We start from the raw sequence: 12500 nt of genomic DNA, 5'->3' as shown, positions 1-12500 counted from the left end.
AGTAAACCTCAAGCGGTGCACTGTAGACTTTTCTTAAAGTTCTTTGCAGCGTCCCTTCGGCCCCTAGCTGCAACACCTTTCCTTCCTCTTACTGTACCTCCGTTCATATTATCTTCCTTCCACCCACTGCTAACGATTTATTCATAACAAATGTGACTGCACTGTGAAACAGCTCCCAAACTTTTACAGCCGTGTTGTCAGTCGCTAGAAAAACTTTGACAGAGCTCTAGTGCTGAACCTCCAACAACTGATATACTACGCTACACTGGTATGAATTTGAACGAGTCTTAACCCATATGTTTGTCAAGTCTATCTTGTTTGAAATTATATTTCGGTCAGAAATGCCTCAATATTTCAGATAAATATATAAGGGAGGCAAGATGTAAGCACTCGCATATGAGCGCAAAGATGTTTGTCAGCATTCTTTCTCTCTCTCTCTCTCTCTCTCTCTCTCTCTCTCTCTCTCTCTCTTTGTGTGTGTGTGTGTGTGTGTGGATATGTGTGTGTGTGTGTGTGTGTGTGCGCTGAATATTGTTTACATCAGCATTATAATCTTATTTCCATTTGTAAGGTTCTTTTTCGCTATATCAATATAGCGCTATAATCCCGATAATTTTACAGATATTACCTTCTACGGATAATCCATCCTTGGAGAAATAGCCCATGATACCGGAAAACCTGGTTGAATTTCTTTAATTACTGCAATTTACACTCACACTTAAATATTCATTGGTGTAGAAACAATTCAAAATAAATCGACATGTATTTTTATGGTTTATGTAATGATATATGTAAATTTTGTAATTTTTTGGCAGGAAAATTTCAAAATTGGCCAACGTAGAAAGGTTTCCTAATATGCATAATATCTTGTCGAGATGTATAAGAATATGAGCATCGAGTGACCTAATTAATGGCGCTTTTAGATCTCAGCTATGATACAGATATTTCAGAAGACAAACTTTCTCATTTCGGAGAATTTTATTCCAATTTATCATACGAGTACCCCGTGGAGCAAGAGTCCATTTAATTAATTTTCCCTTTACAAGCTCTCTCTCTCTCTCTCTCTCTCTCTCTCTCTCTCTCTCTCTCTCTCTCTCTCTGTTTAAAATTTCAATAATTCTCATTTTATATTCTATAGAATATTCTGCTCATTCCATCTACCTTCAGCCATAGGAATGATCTTCAGACCATTCTCTCTCTCTCTCTCTCTCTCTCTTCTCTCTCTCTCTCTCTCTCGGTGAAGTGATAACCACCATCATTCTCGGATACTTATGACCTCGTTATGGTTCTTTACTTTTCATAAAAGAGCAAGCAGAGAGCGGCAAGTGAAAACTCACGGTCATTTCACTATTGACGAGGGGGCCAATTCAGGTAATCAGCTGTGGCATGAAAGGACAGACCTTCACTGAGCGGGAGGAACTTTTGATTCGAGCGAGCTACCGAATGACATCCATTCCAATAAGCCAAACGGCAAAGATATTGTGATGCGTGGGATGGGGAAATGGGATGGGCAGTGGGCTCTAGAGGAGTGAGGCCTCTCTCTCTCTCTCGTGGTGGTGATGATATCGCCATCATTCTCTTGTTTTTATTACCTCCTTATACTTCTTGGCGTTTCATAAAACAGCAAGCAGAAAGAGCCAAGTGAAAATGTTTGGTCATTTCACTGTCGGTGAAGGGGCGATTCATCCCAGCTCTAATCAGTGTGTGGGCATGAGAGGAATGTCCATCGCTAAATTGGAAGGAGCTTTGTGGTAACGGCGAGTGGGTGTCATAAAAAAGCTCCTTTGAATCTGACGAGCCAACGAATATGACATCCATTTCAATGAACCAAATAGAACCAGTATTCGCCCACACAGGAAGCCTAAAGTCTCAACGACAAAGATATTGTGGTGGGTAGGATAGGGAATTGGAGTAAGGTCAGGGGTAAGGTGTAAGGTGTGTAGTTAAATGCTGGATGATAATACTGAAACAGACAGTTAATTGTCTTGTAAGTAGTACAACGGAAAACAAGTAAAAAATGCGCCGAAGGCAATCGAGTTATCTGTAGTGTATAATGCTGTATGGGCCGTGCCCCATTAAGCTTCCAGCTACGGACCGGTGTCCTATGGCGTTGTCAGACGCATGATTATGTCTAACTTTAACCATCGATAAAATAAAAACTACTGAGGCTAGACGGCTTCCATTTGGTATGTTTGTTGATATGAGAATGGATGATGAACTAACCAATTTGTAGTTCTCTAACCACAGTAGTTTTTAAGATCTGAGGGTGGATAGAAAGTGCGGACGGACAGACGAAGGCGATGCAATAGTTTTCTTTTACAGAAAACTAAAAGTAGTAAATCTGGTGTTCGTGCAGGTCCATAGCTTCTTTATTGAAGAAGGAAGATAGTTAACAAGGCATTTCCTTATTGTTTACACTGTCTACGTTTATGACCTTAAGCACTTGCTCTTATGTATTTGATGACCTAAGCTATCCAACTGGTAAGGATTTTAAAGCTAATTGTATTTCTAGGCAGAATTTATTAGGTGCTTAAATGGTTTAAAGATAGTTTAAGTAATTTTTAAGATGTAGTTTAGTTTCATCTTAAATTTAGGACTTCCATTCTCTTTAAGTCATGTAAACATACGTGAGTGTTCATGGTAAGCTAAAGTGACGATAGAACGGAAGCACTTGAATTTAAGGTTTTTTCAATTCTTGTAGTTTATTCAAAGATCAACCAAGCGGGAAAAAAATGGATTTGGAATCAATTTTAGGTTAATCATATCTGCAATGCAATTGTAAGACAAAGTTCATTCCTCCATTTTTTCGCTGCTTTGTCCATTAATACTTGACTAAACGGTCACATAAGCCGCCCTAACTACTCATCTCTCTCTGTCACTTTCTGTCTCTCTCCTCTCTCTGTGTTTTGAGATTCAAGCTCTCCCGTAAGTCCTCTCTCTCTCTCTCTCTCTCTCTCTCTCTCTCTCTCTCTCTCTCTCTCTCTCTCTGTTTTGATTTTTAAGCTTTTCTGTAAGAACCCCCCTCTCTCTCTCTCTCTCTCTCTCTTGGTGAGGATATCCCCCATCATTCTCGGATATTTATTGCCTCGTTATGGCTCCCATGAAATATCAAGCAGAAAGCGCCTGGGGGAAAATTGATGGTCATTTCGCTGTTGACGGAGAGCCAATTCATCCCAGCTCTAATCAGTGAGTGGCATGAAAAGGAAACCCCGTCACTGAATGGAAGGAGTTGTGTGGTAAGGTCGAGTGGATATAAAAAAATAAAAAGCTCCTTTGAACTGACGAGGCAACAAATTCCACCCATTTCAGTTAACCAAGAGCCGTGTGTTCGCCCACACACAAACGGTTACCCCAGGATTAATAGAGTACAGTGTTCTATGAATCATGGGTTACCTGAGCTCCAAACGGCCAAAGGTATCGTAGTGGATAATGTAGGATATTGATAGTATAGGTCTTGGGGAGAGGAGCGTGAGGTGCGCTTTGAAGCTCGAATGATAAACTTTGACTGAAAGTGAATGACTTTTAAAGTTTAATGAAAAGAGCCTGACATTGCTTGTTTTGCCGAAGGTCGCGAATAGAGAAGAAATTCACATATTGCGCACTATTTTCGAATATGTTATACGTTAATCACTCTGCGTACTTGATCGTATTTTTTTGATTAACTAAGCCATTGCAAGCATTAGAAAAGTTGCACTGGGCTGTTGATTGCAATGGAACAGAGAATAAATTGGAATTTATTACTGTGACTATTTTCTCTTAATAAAGATTGGTCGTAGAAATGTGTTAGTTTCAATGATGTTGGAAAAGTTGAGATTTTCCAGCTGCAACTTTAAATCGTGTAATGAGCATCAATGTTCGTTTTGTAAATTGAAGTGATACTGGAACGAGAAGCAAGTCTAGACTTTATTTTGAATATTTATTCATATTATAGAATAATACAGGAAGTCAGCTGTGATAAAAGAAGTTGGTTTGAATTCGTGGTGACCGGTAATAAGGTCACAGGAAAAAAAGTAACAGAAAAAAGTCAAAATTTTGAGTAGGAAAAATCACCTTAATTTATGGTGACCAGTAATAAAGTCACAAGGCAAAAATTCACTATATTTCTTGGTGGGGGGGGGGAGCATTATCTTTATATAATTTTCAGTCTTTTATTTATGTTTACACGGTGAACCCCAACGGGCTTGTACTAAACACACAAAAAGGTGGATACAAAACGGTTTAAAACCCCTGGTGGTCACTATCCAGGAAAGATTATCATGACTTTTTTCTATAATCTGGAGTCGAATTCAGTTTTAAATGATCTCATATTTACGCCGCTGTTCCAAGACTAGAGTCCATCCCTCCGTCATCCTGCAGCAGAGATTTGGGGAAATCTGTTCGCCAGGAATGTCTCCGAGTATATTTAAAGGACCCTAGGTCCTTTAAATATACTCGGAGAGGTCGGCTCATCAGCGAGCGAAAATACGTTCCCTCTGCGCATGACGTCACGCTACGAACAGTCTCCCCTGACAGCACTGACTCTGACAGGTATACGTAGTAACACAATGCAAGGATACCTTTCCAAAAAAATACTTCTTAGGGTATAGATATTTTTATTTGGTTTTACTTAAAGTACAGATTTTCCTTATGGCAGACCATACATCAAAGTTTCATAATAATCTGATGCTTCTAAACAAAAAGTCATAGGGTGTAGAGATACCTTTCAAGGGAAGACAAATACTGTAATGTATTGACTGCCACTTATCTCTAACCAAAGAGGTATGGATTAACGTAGAGACAGTTGTCCTTGGTACTAAATCCTACACAACGAGTTAAGGATTAACATAGAGAAAGTTGTTTTGGTACAACGAACTCTCATTTTAATCCTAACAGATTAACAGAACAAAGATGACAGTTTAATGGTGATGGAATTGAGATATGCACGAGTTTGTTTCTCACCGAGCCAGGTGTGGACCCTGAGAGGAAAAACTTAAGTTGTTGTTTTCATAGTTTTTCTTACTGTACTACTGCAAGTCCTCTGTTTCTATTTACTCATGTCGATAATGTTGTTGAGGTGCTGCATTCTAAATAACACTGATATTTAGGCAAAAAATTCCACAATCTCGTCAGGAACACCAGCAACAGCAGATTTCATTTCAGCAGCCATTGTTTTTATGCATTCCGTTCCTGCTCTAAGACCATAGCCATGAATTGCTGTAAAAATTTCTCAAAAAATTTTTAGTTTAGAAAAAAAGTCGTCTGATGGTGCATAGAGTTTTCCTTCACTTATGTAAAGGACCCATGTCTCTGACGTCTTGCTGTTAACAATGTACCCTATATTTGGATATTAAAAGGAAAACTTTTTCACTACATATCCACCGATATATCTTCAGGACTCTTCCTCGATAACAGATCCCGTGGTGTCCCCTGATTTCTGACATTTAGCAAATTTTGTTTCCTCAGAGAACATTTCGTCATTCTTAAGATCCACATCAAATTCCAGGTCTCTAAGAATGATGTTTGTCATACATATCTCTAAGGCCAGTTCCTTGTCATGGAAAGATTCATCAGGTCCGTTTCCATCACGTCCAGATGATACCATTTCTTGGGATAACGGGTCAAGGTTTTCATTTCCTTTGTCGCAATTTGCCTTATCGCTAACAAGTTCAATATCCCTACCTAGCAAAAAAGTTTTTCAGTCTACATTTAAAATTAACTGCATTGGGATGATCATGAGAACCCCTCATCTGCCTAATGCATCCAAAAAAACTTTCAAGACAGTCTTGATTTAATCTCCGTGTCATAATAAAAGAAATGTCATGACTGTTTTAGCATGTTGAGTAGCCGAATCATTGAGTGGCAAGATAATATCACACCTTTTTGGAATTTGTAAAGGCAATTAAATTTTGGGTCTTTTACCCTCATTCCCAGAATAGCATCAACCATTTTTTGTAGAGCACTTTTCTGGCTATCCAAATTTATCCCAAATACATAGTGGGCTTTTATGTCACCGAACATCATAGAGGAATTCATGACAACGAACCATTCATTCTCTGTAGCTATAAAATCGGCAGTTTCCTTCCAATTGTTGCTCTCTAGTAAGCCCCTTTCTCCTAAAAAATACAATGCCTTAGCACATGACTTTGAAAGTAGCTGTACAGCATACGTTACATGCTGTCTTTGTAAGCCACTTACATTGATATGTGTTTCATTAATTTTATATGCTAAGGCATACTCTGATACGGTTTTCATTAGCATTTCACGAACACAGGCATCAGATACACTTTCCATTTTCCATAAGAAAACCGTGGTCCAGAAAATAATCTCTAATTAACTTTATCAAATGAGGAGCATCAGCAAATAAGAAGACATTCCTGTCAGCATATGGGTTTTTAAAAAAGACTTTCTCAGGGTTAAGGGGATCAATCCCGAATTCTTTCCAAACACGCAAATTATTGAGTCCTCGCTTTATGGCTCGTGCACATCTATCCTCTTCCTTTTCAGATACACTGCTACCTGAAAAGACAGTGTTGCATTTCAGATTTTATGAAATCACAACAATTCCTATACTTAAAGAACAAAAAACTGAATATTTTTTTTATATATTTAATGGTTACTTAAAGAGAACGGCAAAGAACTTTAATTTGATAGTCTAATGCAATTTGCTTTTCGTAATCTAGGTGTCACAGACGGTAGAATATTTTAGGAAAAATAGAGTCGAAGGGAAGAAATGTATCATGCAGGTTTTTGGCAAATTGCTCCACTTGTAACTTACCATTAGGTAAAAAAAAGGGATGGCACAGCCTCTTCCTTCAGTGCACGTTGATTTTTGGGGTTTTCAATTCCCAGGAGTCGGTACTTCATGTCATCAGCATAGTCCTCTGCTTTAAAATGGACTGAATAAATTAGAGCACGCTTCCAGTTAACATCATCTGCGCGTTTGCAAGCATGCATTTCTTCTTCGTTTTTTCTTCCTTTGGGAAACTAGAATATCGAATACCCATATTAGTGGTCTTTTTGCTATTATTGTGGCATCCAAATACAGCACAAACCGAAGTCATGGCTGCTGGAAGTTAATAAACGTGACAGAGATCAAGTAAGACTACCTCTAGTCAGGTCAAACCTCGGCTACCGTCTCCGAAAATTGACGTCACAAAAGCTCCACCCACATGCGCGTAGCTCACTGATGAGCCGACCTCTCCGAGTATATTTAAAAAAGACCTTGTGTCAACCAAACAACCAGAACTGAACACATCTCTCTCTCTCTCTCTCTCTCTCTCTCTCTCTCTCTCTTCTCTCTCTCTTTTTGAAATTTTAATGATTCTCACTTTGTATCATATAGAATATCCTGCTCATTCCATCTACCTTCACCCATAGGAGTGATCTTCAGACCCGCCACCCCCTCCCCCCCCCCCCCCCCTTTCCCCCCCCCCCTCTCTCTCTCTCCTCTCTCTTTCCTTCGCCATTTTGCTTTGTCATAATCTTCAGTTTTTATAAGGCTTTTCTCCTGTATTTTCAAGTTTCTTTGAAAAAATTAGTGATACCCAGGGCATTAAAGATTTTCAAGTTTTTTTGAAAAAATTAGTGATACCCAGGGCATTAAAGATATCAATAAATGGTTATACATAACAAAAGCCTCCGACTCTCTCTCTCTCTCTCTCTCTCTCTCTCTCTCTCTCTCTCTCTCTCTTGTAGTTTAGCTTTGTGAACTTCGATAGTTTAGTCAATTTTACCACCTCGTTGTTTCTTGTTTTCATTTTTGCACTAGTTTATATGACGTCACTTTTAGAAGGGGTAATAAACCTGTAAACACAGCTCTCTCTCTCTCTCTCTCTCTCTCTCTCTCTCTCTCTCTCTCTCTCTCTCTCTCTCTGTTCGTGTGTGATGTGATATCACCATCATTCTGGGATACTTATTATCTCGTAATGTTTCTTTTTTTTTTCATACAACAGCAAGCAGAAAGCGCCATGGGAAAATTCATGGTAATTTCTCTGTTGACGAAGGGCCAGTTCATCCCACCTGTGGTGAGTGGCATGAAGGAAAAAAACCTTTTCTGAAATGAAGGAAGAAAACCTTCACTGAAATAAAGGAAAAAAACCTCCACTGAAATGAAGGAAAAACCCTTCACTGAAATGAAGGAAAAAAACCTTTTCTGAAATGAAGGAAGAAAACCTTTTCTGAAATGAAGGAAGAAAACCTTCACTGAAATAAGGAAAAAACCCTTCACTGAAAAGAAAGAATAACCCTTCACTGAAAAGAAGGAAAAACCCTTCACTGAAATGAAGGGAAAACCCTTCACTGAAATGAAGGAAAAACCCTTCACTGAAATGAAGGGAAACCCTTCACTGAAATGAAGGAAAAACCTTCACTGAAATGAAGGAAAAAACCTTCACTGAAATTAAGAAAAAACTTCACTGACATGAAGGAAAAACCTTCACTGAAATAAAGGAAAAACCTTCACTGACATGAAGGAAAAAACCTTCCCTGAAATGATGAAAAAATTCTTCACTGAAATGAAGGAAAAAATCGTCACTGAAGTGAAAGGAAAAAGCCTTCATTGAAATGAAGGGAAAAAACCTTCATTGAAATGAAGGAAAAAAAACCTTCACTGAAATGAAGGGAAAAACCTTCATTGAAATGAAGGAAAGAACCTTCACTGAAATGACGAAAAAACCTTCACTGAAATGAAAGAAAAAACTTCACTGAAATGAAGGAAAAAAACCTTCACTGACATGAAGGAGCTTTGTTGTAAGGGCGAGTGGAGATAAAAAAAAAAAGAAGCTCCTTTGAATCTGACGAGCCAACGAATATTATATCCTTTTCAATAAGCCAAACTGACGTGTATTTGCCCATACACTAACGCCTGCCCAAAGTAATCGTGGTAGGTAAGATAGAAAATTGGGATCTATTGTAGATAGTGACCTGCAGAGGTTTTCTGGGTTCGTTATCTAGGACTACTATATCTTGGGGGTCATTATCTTCATGATATTTATAGTCTTTTTTTTGTTTAGGTTTTTACGGTCATCCACAACGGTCTTGTACTAAACATGCCGCAAAAGTAGAAACACACCTATAGTAGATTCACATCAACCGCGCACTTGATGTCTAGGCCAGTCCCTTACGACGCTGCTGATTGGCTATTGATAAGCCAATCACAGGGCTGCCCAGTCCCTCTCGAGAGTTCATACAGGCAGGATGTACGTCCACCTCTTCTCAGGGATACTTTTGAAAGACGTATCTCTAAAGAGAGATGGAACACACATCCTGCTTATGTGAACTCTCGAGAGAGACTGAGAGTTTCCAGTCCTGTGATTGGCTTATCGACAGCCAATCAAGAGCGTCGTAAGGGACTGGCCTAGACATCGGATGCGAGGTTGATGTGAATTTACTATAGTCACTGTCTAAGAAGAAAGATCCGAAAATTGGAATGGGCTCAGAGTTTGATAGGTGGAATACGCGTTAAAATATGGAATGATAGAATTTGTAAAGAACGTGAATTACCTTTAAAGTTTTATAAAAAGAACTAGCGAATATGCTGTTTGTGAAGTAGCATTGCTTCTTTTATTAAAGAAGATAGTTGGATAAGGATAGATTCACTAATTGCGTTTAATCGCTACCATGGTCTGCGTTATATGTTAATTATATCTTAGTTTAACAAGACCACTGAGCTGGTTAACAGCTCTCCTAGGGCTGGCCCGAAGGATTAGATATTTTTACGTGACTAGGAACCAAACCAATTGGTTAACTAGCAACGAGATCTACAGCTTATTGCTGGATCTGAATCACATTATATCGAGAAATGAATTTCTAATCGCCAGAAATAAATTCCTCTGATTACACTTTGGCAGAGCTGAGAATGGAACTCGCGACTACCGGATCGGCGGGCGAGTACGTAACCCACCCGTCCAATGAGGAACTGGTCTGCGTCATGACTGTGCTTACTCGATCTTGGTTCTTTGATTAACTTCGTCATGCAAGCATTAGCGATGTGTTACACTGGGTTAGTTGGTTGTAGCGTGGCAAAGTTAGTTCATTTAATGCTTTCATAGTATAAATTTGTTAGTTTTAGTGATGCTAATATTATAGGTTTTAGTCTGACGCTTAAAATCTTGTCAAGGAATGTCCGAGTTCATTTGTAAATTGAAAGTGACGATAGAACCTAAACAAGAGTTGAATTCATTTTTCTATTTATTTATGGCGAATTCAGTAGAAAATAACTTTGGATTATTTACACTAATAATCCAAGACGACTTCTTCATTCCACCGATCTTCTGCACCAGAGCTTTTGCGAAGTCTGTTCTCCTCGAATGCCTCTTGTCCCTATATTTCGTCCCGTTTCCTTCTTGACTCCTTAAATTCTTGACTAAACTGTCATGCAAGCAGCCAGAACTACTTCTTTCTCTCTCTCTCTCTCACTCTCTCTCTCTCTCTCTCTCTCTCTCTCTCTCAACAGATCCGGGCTTTTGCGTTCTCTCTCTCTCTCTCTCTCACACAGATCCGGGCTTTTGCGTTCTCTCTCTTCTCTTTCTTATCCTCTCGGGTACTTTTCTCTTCTCTCTCTTCTCTCCTCTCACACACACACACAGATCTGGGCTTTTGCGTCTCTCTCTCTCTTTCTTTCTCTCTCTCTCGTTGACTTTCCCAGGAGAAGTCATTCTCTAATAGTTGAACTATTCGCGTTTTATATTTGTAAAGGTACTCGGATCTGATTGCTTCAGAAAGGAGACAGATTGTAGATTGTATTGTATTCATCATTCTGTGCGCAGATTTAAATTGTCGGATTAAAGGACTTGTTCGTTTTTTTTTTTTTCATCTGAAAAATCTTAGAAATTCGACCTACTTACGTAGACTTCGTTAATGAGGAGGATAAAGCTATTATCCAAACGAGTATTATCTTATTATCTTACCATTCTAATAAAAATTATTTGCTTATTATTCTTTAGTTTTTACGCTTTTAAACATTCGGGGAATAATTTCAGAAACTAGTTCTGTTTTTATTTTTTTTGTCCAGTCGCCATCTTTTGATAGTCCGTCTCACATCCATTTTAGGTCGGTTTGTAGTTTCTAAATTTAATTCCTTAACTTATATTTACCTGGAAATTTCTTGAAACAAAATCATATTTACTTATCAGGAGTAAGTTGATAACTTACAAAATTGGAAAAGTCGTCCTATTTGTTCAAACAGCATTTATATAGATTTGACCAGTCCTTAATCTTCATAATCCCAGGTGTTGTTGATACCACTGTTCATAATGATAATGACACATTTCATACTGTTGATGCCACTGTTCTTGATGATGACGTCACTATTCATAATGATGATGGCACTGTTCATAATGATGATTTCACTGTTCACAATAATGATGTCTCAGTTCATAATGATGATGTCGATGTTCATGATGATGTTGTCACTGTTCAGAATGATATATAATGACACTGTTCATAATGATGGTGGAACTTTTCGTAATGGGGATGATACTTTTCATAGTAGTGATTTCATTGCTCATAAGATGATGTGGATAGTGATGTCACCGTTCATAATAATGATGACACTGTTCGTAATGATGATGGCAGTGTTCATAATGATGGAAAGTAAAATCACTCCTTCCAACAGGAGTAGTAGAAAGTTATTGAACTAATAAAAGATTTTTATTAGTAAAATGAAAATTCACATATATTGGGAAATTCAACTCACAGACAGTAACACTATTACTGTCGAACTTCTATAAGAGTTTTTTTTTTTTTTTTTTTTTGTAGAAAGAGATATTTCCCAAGAATAATTACCAAAATCGTTTTTGGTTGAGATGTGTTAATGATATTCTTTGTTATTCCTGCTAACTTTAATGTGAATTACTCTTTCCACTAATAAACAAAGAAATATATTTTACAAGGTTCATCGTACCCACGAGGATACTCTTTATAGGTCTGGTAATGGATAGATAACAATTTGGCTTATATATAATGTATTCAGAAAACCAACAAATGATCAGTTATTTGTAATCGATTATCCTGACCGTGGTGTTAAAAAGGAATGGTTGATTTCCTCTCGTGCACCTTAGGACATTAAGTATTCATAGCCAAGATTATGCAGCCCTCAAAATATAAAAAGTCAGTAAGACAGGAATAATAATAAAGATAAACAAGTAAAAAATGCTCCTAAGTTTTCTGTACAGCGTATAATGCTGTATGAGCCATAGTCTATGATGATGCTTTCAGCCATGGCCCCTTGGTGACCTGTCCTGTAGCGGTGCCAGACGCACGATCATGACTAACTTTTTTAACCCTAAATGAAATAAACACTACTGAGGCTACGGGGCTGCAAGATGGTATGTTTGATGATTGGAGGTTGGATGATCAACTTACCAATTTACAGCCCTCTATGCTCGGCTCAGTAGTTTTTAAGATCTGAGGGCGGACAGAGAATAGCCATTTAATTAGCTTTCTTCTACAGAAAACTAAAAAAAGTCTGATTCAAGAGAACCTAGACTAATGTGCAAGAAGTTAAACTGACATTTTATAAG

The sequence above is a fragment of the Macrobrachium nipponense genome, chromosome 37, assembly GCF_015104395.2.
Source record: "Macrobrachium nipponense isolate FS-2020 chromosome 37, ASM1510439v2, whole genome shotgun sequence".
Classification (NCBI taxonomy): Eukaryota; Metazoa; Arthropoda; class Malacostraca; order Decapoda; family Palaemonidae; genus Macrobrachium; species Macrobrachium nipponense.
Note: the sequence above shows the minus strand (reverse complement) of the source record.